We start from the raw sequence: 11,598 nt of genomic DNA on the forward strand, positions 1-11,598 counted from the left end.
TTACGAAAAATATAAAGAAAATACAATATTTTAAAAATAAACAGCATATTGTGAATAGCCAAGAGTAGTACCACTCAGCATATACAAAATAATTTTCTAAGACCCGGAATATCATTAAGTCACAAGCTGTTATAATCTATGTAGCTCTATACAAAAGTCTGAAGATAATAAAGAAAGTCTCTAGGTGAGGGAGTAGAAAGGGACTCCGAATATCTACGGACGCAAGCAGAAGTACTTTGAAGTCTCCTAGAATCAGCAGCACGCACTAACCCTGAGGCTGAAAGCTTGCACCTGGATCTGCATACGAAAACATGTGCAGGAAAGGGCATGAGTACACCACAATGGTACCCAGTAAGTGTCAAGCCTAACCTCGATCGAGTAGTGACGAGGTCAGGTCAAGGCCCTACCGGAGTAAATATAATAAATTAAACAGTAAAAAGATATAAGTAAAATTTACGGTAACACAGTTAAAGAAATTCTCAAAAATTTAACAGTTAAGGGAGCCCTCGGTTCAGAACAAGGTAAACACAATGGGGAATCTCCCGGGATACCGTCCCGTAGTTCTGAATGAATATACAGTACAAGGGGATCTCCTGGAATACGTCCGTAGTCCCAAAGTAAATATGCAGTGCTGGGGGATCTCCCAGAATACGTCTGTAGTACCAAAGTAAATATACAGTGCTAGAGGGATCTCCCGGAATACGTTCGTAGTCCCAAAGTAAATATGCAGTGCTGGAGGATCTCCCGAAATATGTCTGCAGCCCCAAAATAAATATGCAAGACAGAGGGATCTCCCGGGATACGTCCGTAGTCCCAATTTAAATATGCAATGCAAGATGAAATGGCACGTATGGCATCGAGTTATACAATTTAAATAAGAAAAGTAGGGACTTAACTAAGCATGTCACGCAGAATGTCAGATAGGTAGTTAAAACACGTAAGCATGCTTCTCTAGTCTAAGCTAAATAATTAAACGTATTAGTGCAATTTAATAAGGGAAAACCGTTTATGATTTAGAAAGGAAAAACAGGATTTTTGCAATAATAGCCTGTGTACGTACTCGTCACCTCACGTACACGGCGCCCACACCTCAATTAATATCAAACATCATAAGAGAAAATTCCCCAACACAAGGTTAGACAAGCCACTTACCTCGAACCGCTCAAATCAACTCGATATCACGTTCTTGCCACGAGTATCCAACTCCAAATGGCCTGAATCTATTCAAATTAATTGCATAATATAAATATAACTACAAGTAACTAATTTAACTAATTAATTCGAAGTTAAAGCATGAAATTAGAAAAAATGCCCAAAAAGTCTCCCGGGCCCACATCTCGGGATCGGGTAAAAATTATAAATTATGAACACTCATTCACTCACGAGTTCACTCGAACAAAAATCATCTAAATCTGACGTTAAATTTCCATTCAAATCTCAGATTTTCAATTGGAGAACCTTTTCCCCCATTTCCAAACTTGTACCCTCAAATTCCATAATTAGACGAGGAAAACAATAATGGATTAATGAAATATACACAAATTAGAGTTAAGAATTGTTACCCACTGCTTTCCTCTTCAAAACCCTTGCAAAATCGCCTTCTCCCGAGCTAAAATTCTAATTGGTGAAAATGAGGAATGAACCCTCAAATCTGCCTCTTTAACCCAGCGATTTCCGCACCTGCGCTCATGGGGCCTCATCTGCGGTCACGCACCTGCGGAAAAATCATCGCAGGCGCGAAGGTCACTTATCCGGGCTGGGGCCCTCATCTGCGGGCAATTCCTCACACCTGCAGTCCAATCGCGCATCTGCGCATTTCACTAAGGTAGCCAGGCTCCGCACATGCGCCCATGCTTTGCACCTGCGGGCTCGCAGGTGCGGTCAAACTTGCGCACCTGCGCTCCATCACCAGCCCCACCAGTTCCGCATATGTGCACTCTCTCCGCACCTGCGGCCTCCCTTCCGCAGGTGCGAAACACCAGAACCAGCAAAGGCACCAGATTTTCCTAAGTCCAAATTCATTCCGTTAAGCATCCGAAATACACCCGAGGCCCCCGGGACCTTGACCAAACATACCAACCAATCCTAAAATACCATACGAATTTAGTCGAGCCTTCAAACCACATCGAACAACACCAAAATCATGAATTAAGCACGGATTCAAGCGTAAGAATTTTGAATTTTTTCAAATTCTACAAACGACGCCGAACCACAACAAATCTAGTCCGAATGACCTCAAATTTTACACACAAGTCACAAAATGACACTACGAACCTACAACCTCTTTCGAAAATCCATTCCAAACTCGATATCAAAATTTTCAGTATCGGCCGAAATCGCCGAAAAACTAACTTTCGCCAATTCAAGCCTAAATCTACTACTGACCTCAAAAATACATTCCGGACGTGCTCCTAAGCTCAAAATTACTCAACGGAGCTAACAGAGTTGACAGAATTCCATTCCGGATCCGTATTCACACACTTCCGACTATGATCCAATTTCTAAGGCTTAAACTCACAACTAGGGACTAAGTGTCCCAAAACTTTCCGAATTTCATAACTAATCACCCCGTCAAATCCCAAAAGCAGAAACAAATGTGAGGAAATCAGATATTAGGGGATCGGGGCTCTAATTCTCAAAACAACCGACTGGGTTGTTACATCCTTCCCCTCTTAAAACAATCATTCGTCCTCAAACGAGTATAAAGACATACCTGAAACCGTGAAAAAACGAGGGTACTGACTGCGCATATCCTGCTTGGTCTCCCAAGTCACCTCCTCGGTCGCCTGACCCCTCCACTGGACCTTTACTGGAGCAATATACTTCGACCTGAGCTTTCTGACCTGCCTGTCCAAAATGGCTACTGGCTCCTCAACATAAGATAGATCCTTGTCCAACTGGACTGAGCTGAAATCTAATACATAAGTCGGATCACCGTGATACTTCCGGAGCATAGACACGTGGAATACTGGGTGAACTCCTGCTAGGCTGGGAGGCAAGGCAAGTTCATAAGCAACCTCCCCAACTCGCTGCAATATCTCAAAAGGACCAATGAACCTCGGGCTCAACTTGCCCTTCTTCCCGAACCCGCCCTTCATAGGCGATACTCGAAGCAAGACCCGCTCATCAACCATAAATTCCAAATCACGAACCTTACGGTCCGCATAACTCTTCTGTCTGGACTGGGCTGTGCGAAGTCTCTCCTTAATCACCTTCACCTTATCCAGGGCATCCCGGACCAAATCTGTACCCAACAATCGTGCCTCGCCCGGCTCAAACCATCCCACTGGGGACCGGCACCGCCTACCATACAAAGCCTCATACGGTGCCATCTGAATGCTGGACTGGTAACTGTTATTGTAAGCAAACTCTGCAAGTGGCAAGTATTGGTCCCATGACCCTCCGAACTCCATCACACAGGCACGGAACATATCCTCAAAAATCTGAATCGTGCGCTCGGACTGCCCGTCCGTCTGAAGGTGAAAGGATGTGCTCAGCTCCACCCTAGTACCCAACTCCTGTTGTATGGCTCTCCAAAATCGTGATGTGAACTGCGTACCTTTGTCTGAAATGATGGATACTGGGATACCATGAAGGCGGACAATCTCTCTGATAAAAATCTCAGCCAACCTCTCAGAAGAATAAGTGGTCAATACTGGAATAAAATGAGCTGACTTGGTCAGCCGATCCACGATCACCCAAATAGCATCGAACTTTCTCAAAGTCTGTGGAAGTCCAACTACAAAGCCCATGGTGATCCGCTCCCACTTTCACTCTGGGATCTCTAACCTCTGAAGTAATCCACCCGGCCTTTGGTGCTCATATTTGACCTGCTGACAGTTGAGACACTTGGCCACAAACCCAACTATATCCTTCTTCATCCTCCTCCACCAGTAGTGCTGTCTCAACTCCTGGTACATCTTCGCGATACCGGGATGAATGGAGTACCGCGAGCTGTGGGCTTCCTTGAGAATCAAATCCCAAAGCCCATCTACATTGGGCACACAGATCAGGCCCTGCATCCTCATCACACCGTCATCACCAATAGTCACATCTCTGGTATCACCTCGCCGAACCCTGTCCTGAAGAACTAGAAGATGAGGATCATCATATTGGCGCTCCTTGATACGGTCATATAGAGAAGACCGAGCAACCACACAAGCTAATACCCGGCCAGGCTCTGAAATATCCAATCTCACGAACTAGTTGGCTAAGGCGTGGACATCCAAGGCTAAGGGCCTCTCAGCTGCCGGAAGGTATGCCAAACTCCCCAAACTCTCTGCCCGGCGGCTCAAGGCGTTGGCCACTACATTGGCCTTCCCCGGGTGGTATAATATAGTGATATCATTGTCTTTCAGTAGCTCCAACCACCCCTGATGATGCAAATTAAGGTCCTTCTACCTGAACAAGTGCTGTAAACTCTGGTGATCAGTGTAGATCTCACAAGGAACACCGTACAAATAATGACGTCAGATCTTCAGGGCATGAACAATAGCTGCTAAGTCGAGATCATGAACCGGATAATTCTTCTCATGCACCTTCAACTGTCTAGACGCGTAGGCAATCACCCTACCGTCTTGCATTAGTGCCGCTCCAAGGCCAATCCTCGAGGCATCACAATAGACAGTGTAGGACCCCGAACCTGTAGGCAATACTAATACTGGGCTGTAGTCAAAGCTGTCTTGTGCTTCTGAAAGCTCTCCTTACACTCCTAGATCCACCTGAACGGAGCACCCTTCCGGGTCAACCTGGTCATAGGTGCTGCAATGGATGAAAATCTCTCCACAAAGCGATGGTAATACCCCACCAAACCAAGGAAACTGCTGACCTCCATAGCTGATGATGATCTAGGCCAACTCTGCACTATCTCCACCTTCTTCGGATCTACCTTGATCCCATCACAAGACACTATGTGGCCTAAGAATACCACTGAATCAAGCCAGAATTCACACTTAGAAAATTTTGCATACAATTTCTTCTCCCTCAAAGTCTGAAGCACGGTCCTCAAGTGTTGCTCATGATCTTCCCGAGACCGGGAATATACCAGGATGTCGTCCATAAACACAATGACGAAGGAATCAAGATAAGGCCGGAACACACTGTGCATCAAATGCATAAAGGCTGTTGGGTCATTGGTCAGCCCAAATGACATGACAAGAAACTCATAGTGACCATATCTGGTCCTGAAAGCAGTCTTCGAGATGTCCGGCTCCCGAATCTTCAACTGATGATAGCCAGAACGCAAGTCAATCTTGGAAAACATCCTGGCACCCTGTAACTGATTAAATAAATCATCGATGCGAGGCAAAGGATACTTGTTCGTCACTGTAACCTTGTTCAACTGCCGATAATCAATACACATACACATAGAACCATCTTTCTTCTTCACAAATAAGATCGGAGCACCCCAAGGTGATACACTGGGCCTGATGAAACCCTTATCAAGCAACTCCTGCAACTGCTCTTTCAACTCAGGAGGAGCCATACGGTAAGGAGGAATAGATATGGGCTGAGTGCCCGGCAACAAATTAATGACGAAATCAATATCTCTATCGGGTGGCATACCCGGAAGATCAGCTGGAAACACATCAGGGAAATCCCTCACTACTGGAACTGATTCAACTGTAGGGGTATCAATACTGACATCTCTCACATAGGCCAAATACGCATCACACCCCCTCTTAACCATTCGTTGAGCCTTAAGAAATGAAATGACCCTACGGGGAGTATACTCTAAGGTACCTCTCCACTCTAATCTCGGCAAGCCTGGCATAGCCAGCATCACGGTCTTAGCGTGATAATCAAGAATAGCATAATGGGGCGACTACCAGTCCATGCCCAAGATAACAATAAAATTTACCATACTGAGTAATAACAAATTGGCTCTGGTTTCAAAACCACTAAGAGCAATCAAACACGACCAATATACGCGGTCCACAACGAGAGAATCTACCTCGGGAGTAGATACATAAACAGGGGAACTCAAAGAATCCCGAGATATCCCCAAATGTGGAGCAAAATAAGAAGACACATATGAATACGCAGAGCCTAGGTCAAATAATATTGATGCATCCCTATGACAGACAGGGACGATACCTGTGATGATTGAATTTGAAGCAACGACCTCTAAACGGGCTGGAAGGGCATAGTACCCGGCCTGGCCTCCCCCTTTAGGGCGACCTCGATCTCCCCGACCTCCACCTCGAGCTGGCTGAGGAGGTGGGGTGGCAGCTGGGGCTGGAAGAATGGCCGGAGGACCCGGTGGAGCACGTGGAGGCTGATAAGTCTGTGAAGGTGCACCCATTCTGGCTCTGGGGCAATCTCTAACTATGTGACGAGTGTCACCACACTCAAAACAACCCCTCGTAGGATGCAGCGGCTGAGACTGACTTGAACCTGGCATGCTGGACTGGCTGGAAATAGCACTTCGAGTAGGAGGCATAATGGATACTAGCGGTGCATAATAGGGCTCCTGAGGTCTAGGAGGAGCTGGAACACCGCTAGCTGCTAGAAGAGCTGAATGAACAGGGCGACTCACAAAACCCCTACCATAGCGTGTTGTTGGTGCATGAGCTCTTGAATAATAACCAGTCTCTCGAGATCTCTTGGCCTCTCTCTCCTCTCTGTCCCGGGCAAACATGCTTTCCACTCTCCTGGCAATGCTCACTGCCTACTGATAAGTGATGTCCATCTCCAACTCCCTGGCCATACTGGTCCGAACACTGGGGTGGAGTCCCTCAATGAAGCGACAAACCCTCTCTCTGACTGTAGCAACCAGAGCCGTTGCATGGCGAGCTAACTCACTGAAACAGACTGCATACTCCGACACAGTCATAGCACCCTGACGCAGCTGCTCAAACTCTACACGCCAAGTATCCCTGAGGCTCTGAGTAACATACTCACGCAAGAACATCTCTGAAAACTGAGTCCAAGTGAGTGAGACTGCCTCGTCCGGACTACTCAGCTCATAAGCACGCCACCACTGATATGTTGCTCCCCTCAGCTGGAAAGCGGTAAAAGAAACCCCGCTCGTCTTCACAATGCCCATAGTGCGGAGAATACGATGACGCTCCTCAAGAAAACCTAGAGCATCATCTAAAGCTAGTCCGCTGAAAGTAGGTGGGTGGTACTTCTTGTAGCTCTCAAGTCTGAGCTGCTCTGCCTCAGAAGCAGCTGCCCTGGTCTCATGCTGAACCGAAGACACTGGGGGCAAAGGAATATACTCTGGGCCTGATCTACCTGGAACCTCTTTTCAGGAGTGTGGGCTGCAGGAGTCTGTGCCCCTCTACCGGCCTGAGATGTAGCGGGAGCTATCGGAAATAGTTCAGCCTGAGCCAAAGTGCTGAACATGCTTATGAACTGAGCTAAAGTCTCCTGGAGGGCTGGAGTAGCAATATGGATCTCCGGTGCTGGCCCTCCAGCTGGAGCTGTTGGGGGCTCCTCTGACGTAGCTCTCGCAGATGCTCGGGCTACACCACGTGGTCGTCCTCTACCCCGACCCCGGCCTCTGGCGGCTTTGGCAGGGGGCTCAGGTGCCTGATCGTCGGTCCTCCCAGTATGGGTCCTCACCATCTGTGAGAAAGAATATAATAGAGTTTTAGAATTTTGATGTCAATAACTCGCAAGACAAGGAAATCAAAGGAATATGATTATTCTTAACAGTTACATAGCCTCCTGAAGATAAGTACGGACATCTCCGCACCGATCCGCGAGACTCTAATAAACCGACTTATGACTCGCGACTCCTATGAACCTAGTGCTCTGATACCAACTTGTCACGACCCAATATTACGAAAAATATAAAGAAAACACAATATTTTAAAGATAAACAGCATATTGTGAATAGCCAAGAGTAGTACCACTCGACATATACAAAATAATTTTTCAAGACCCGAAATATCACTAAGTCACAGGCTGCTATAATCTATGTAGTTCTATACAAAAGTTTGAAGATAATAATAAAAGTCTCTAGGCGAGGGAGTAGAAGAGGACTCCGAAGATCTGCGGACGCAAGCAGAAGTACCTTGAAGTCTCCTAGAATCAGCAACACGCACTAACCCCGAGGCTGATAGCTCGCACCTGGATCTGCACACGAAAACATGTGCAGGAAAGGGCATGAGTACACCACAATAGTACCTAGTAAGTGCCAAGCCTAACCTCGATCGAGTAGTGACGAGGTCAGGTTAAGGCCCTACCGGAGTAAATATAATAAATTAAACGGTAAAAGATATAAGTAAAATTTACGGTAACACAGTTAAAGAAATTCTCAAAAATTTAACAGTTAAGGGAGCCCTCGGCTCAGAACAAGGTAAACACAATGGGAAATCTCCCGGGATACCGTTCTATAGTTTCGAATGAATATGCAGTACAGGGGGATCTCCCGGAATACGTCCGTAGTCCCAAAGTAAATATGCAGTGCTGGGGGATCTCCCGGGATACGTCCGTAGTCCCAAAGTAAATATACAGTGCTGGGGGATCTCCCGGAATACGTCCGTAGTCCCAAAGTAAATATGCAGTGCTAGAGGATCTCCCAGAATACGTCCGTAGTCCAAAAATAAAAATGCAAGACAGGAGGATCTCCCGTAATACGTCCGTAGTCCCAATTTAAATATGTAACGCAAGATAAAATAACAGGTATGGTATCGAGTTATACAGTTTAAATAAGGAAAGTAGGGACTTAACTAAACATGTCGCACAGAATGTCAGATAAGTAGTTAAAACACGTAAGCATGCTTCTCTAGTCTAAGCTAAACAATTAAACGTATTAGTGTAATTTAGTAAGGGAAACCCATTTATGATTTAGAAAGGAAAAACGGGATTTTTGCAATAATAGCCCGCGTACGTACTCGTCACCTCACGTACACGGCGCTCACACCTCAATTAATATCAAACATCCTAAGGGGAAAGTCCCTAACACAAGGTTAGGCAAGCCACTTACCTCGAACCGCTCAAATCAACTCGATATCACATTCTTGCCACGAGTATCCAACTCCAAATGGCCCGAATCTATTCAAATTAATTGCATAATATAAATATAACCACAAGTAACTAATTTAACTAATTAATTCGAAGCTAAACCGTAAAATTAGGAAAAACGCCCAAAAAGTCTCTCCGGGCCCACGTCTCAGAATCAGGTAAAAATTACAAATTATGAACACCCATTCACTCACGAGTTCACTCGAATAAAAATCATCTAAATCCGACGTCAAATTCCCATTCAAATCTCAAATTTTCAATTGGGGAACCTTTTCCTCTATTTTCAAACTTCTACCCTCAAATTTCATAATTAGACGAGGAAAACAATAATGCATTAATGAAATATACACGAATTAGAGTTAAGAATTGTTATCCACTGATTTCCTCTTCAAAACCCTTGCAAAATCGCCTTCTTCCGAGCTAAAATTTGAATTGGTGAAAAATGAGGAATGAACCCTCGAATCTGCCTCTTCAACCGAGCGATTTCCGCACCTGCGCTCATGAGGCCGCATCTGCGATCACGCACCTGCAAAAAAATCATCACAGGTGCGAAAGTCACTTATGCGGGTTGCGGCCGTATCTGAGGGCAATTCCCCGCACCTGCGGATACCGTACTTGTGGTCCAATCGGCGCATCTGCGCATTTCACTAAGGCAGCCAGGCTCTGCACCTGCATCCACGCTTCGCACCGCACCTGTGCTCCATCACCAACCCCACCAGTTCCGCATCTGCGCACTCTCTCTGCACCTACAGCTCGCGCACCTGCGACCTCCCTTCCGCAGGTGCAAAACACCAGAACAAGCAAAGGCACAAGATTTTTCCTAAGTCCAAATTCATTCCGTTAAGCATCCGAAGTACACCCGAGGCCCCCGGGACCTCGACCAAATATACCAACCAATCCTAAAATACCATACGAATTTAGTCGAGCCTTCAAACTACATCAAACAACACCAAAATCATGAATTAAGCACAGATTCAAGCCTAAGAATTTTGAATTTTTTTAAATTCTACAAGCGACGCCGAACAACATCAAATCTAGTCCAAATGACCTCAAATTTTATACACAGGTCACAAATGACACTACGAACCTACAGTCACTTTCAGAATTCCATTCCGAGCTCGATATCAAAATTTTCACTATCGGACGAAATCGCCGAGAAACTAACTTTTGCCAATTCAAGCCTAAATCTACTACAGACCTCGAAAACATATTCCGGACACGCTCCTAAGCTCAAAATCACTCAGCGGAGCTAACGGAGTCGACGGAATTCCATTCCGGATCCGTCTTCATACAGTTCCGACTATGGTCCAATTTCTAAGGCTTAAACTCACAACTAGGGACTAAGTGTCCCAAAACTCCCCGAATTCCATAACCAATCACCCCGGCAAATCCCAAAAGCAGAAACAAATGTGAGAAAATCAGATATTAGGGGATCGAGGCTCTAATTCTTAAAACGACCGGCCGGGTCGTTACAGAGAGGTAACGAAATAGCAAATCCAAGAAGAACGAGTTAATTTTTTTTTATCATTAGTCTTTCTTTCTATTCCTACTGCTCTTTTCTAATTTCTTCTTCTATTATTTCTTCCTACAAATATTTTTGCTTTATTTTTGCAAATGTAGATTTAATAAAAGTTAGTGTTCTTAGCATTATATTTAAAATGCTAATGAAATCAGAAAAATTTACTTCAAATTGTTTTGGTTTAGTTTGTATAACTGACTGATTTTACAAACGCTAGTATTGATAGTTTGTGCCGACAGTTAAGTAAAAATCTCCCTCTCAATTAATGGGGGTGCAAAGAAGAAAAATAGGAGGGAAGAAGAAAAGCACCATAATAATATTTTACTAAATTGATATCTGAATCTCTCAATTTTCAAAATATCTCTCTAAACCTAAATGACATAATATTTATTGATACTCCTGTGTCAAACTATTTCAAGCCCTTGAGTTTTTAACAAAGATGATAATTGAAATTAAGAATGGGAAGACCCTTTTGGACAACAATATATTTTGAGAAATAAACACGATTTTGATATGATAAAATTCCAAACTCTTTTTTTATTGCTTTCAAAGTTTTTAGGCTGTAAAAGTTTTGACAAGAAAGCAAACGTTCAGTTTGAAAGTAACAGTACAAATTAAGGGAGGAATAAAAATTTATCACTCAAATTATTACACAGTCCAAAATTTCTGCATAAATTTAATGAAGGAGGAGGATATAAGAAATTCATTTTATTTTCGTGAGTTAATTATTTTTTATTTTCTAGATCCTTATTCAATTTTTAAAGGTTTAGGAAGGGATGTATTAATTATTATTAGCACTCACGCCTTTCTGAGAATAAAACTTCTTATGCCGGAGAAATATAGGGCAAGCATCGACATGGCTTTAACTTTTTTTTTTTTTTTTTTTTTTTTGTGATAGGCTATTTAATGTTTAATCTGATACATGATGTTTTTCAATTTTTACAGTTGTGTTACGAATTACTAGAAAATGATGATCTTTTTTACTTTAATAAATTTACCAGTTGATATTATGTGAAAGTTTCGCGTGGATAAATTAACTAGTTTTAGAATAAATGCCTTCCATGCTCACTAACAATTTGAACATAATCCTACAGAGATCTCAT

Source organism: Nicotiana tabacum, chromosome 19 (genome assembly GCF_000715075.1).
Source record: "Nicotiana tabacum cultivar K326 chromosome 19, ASM71507v2, whole genome shotgun sequence".
In the NCBI taxonomy this organism is placed as follows: Eukaryota; Viridiplantae; Streptophyta; class Magnoliopsida; order Solanales; family Solanaceae; genus Nicotiana; species Nicotiana tabacum.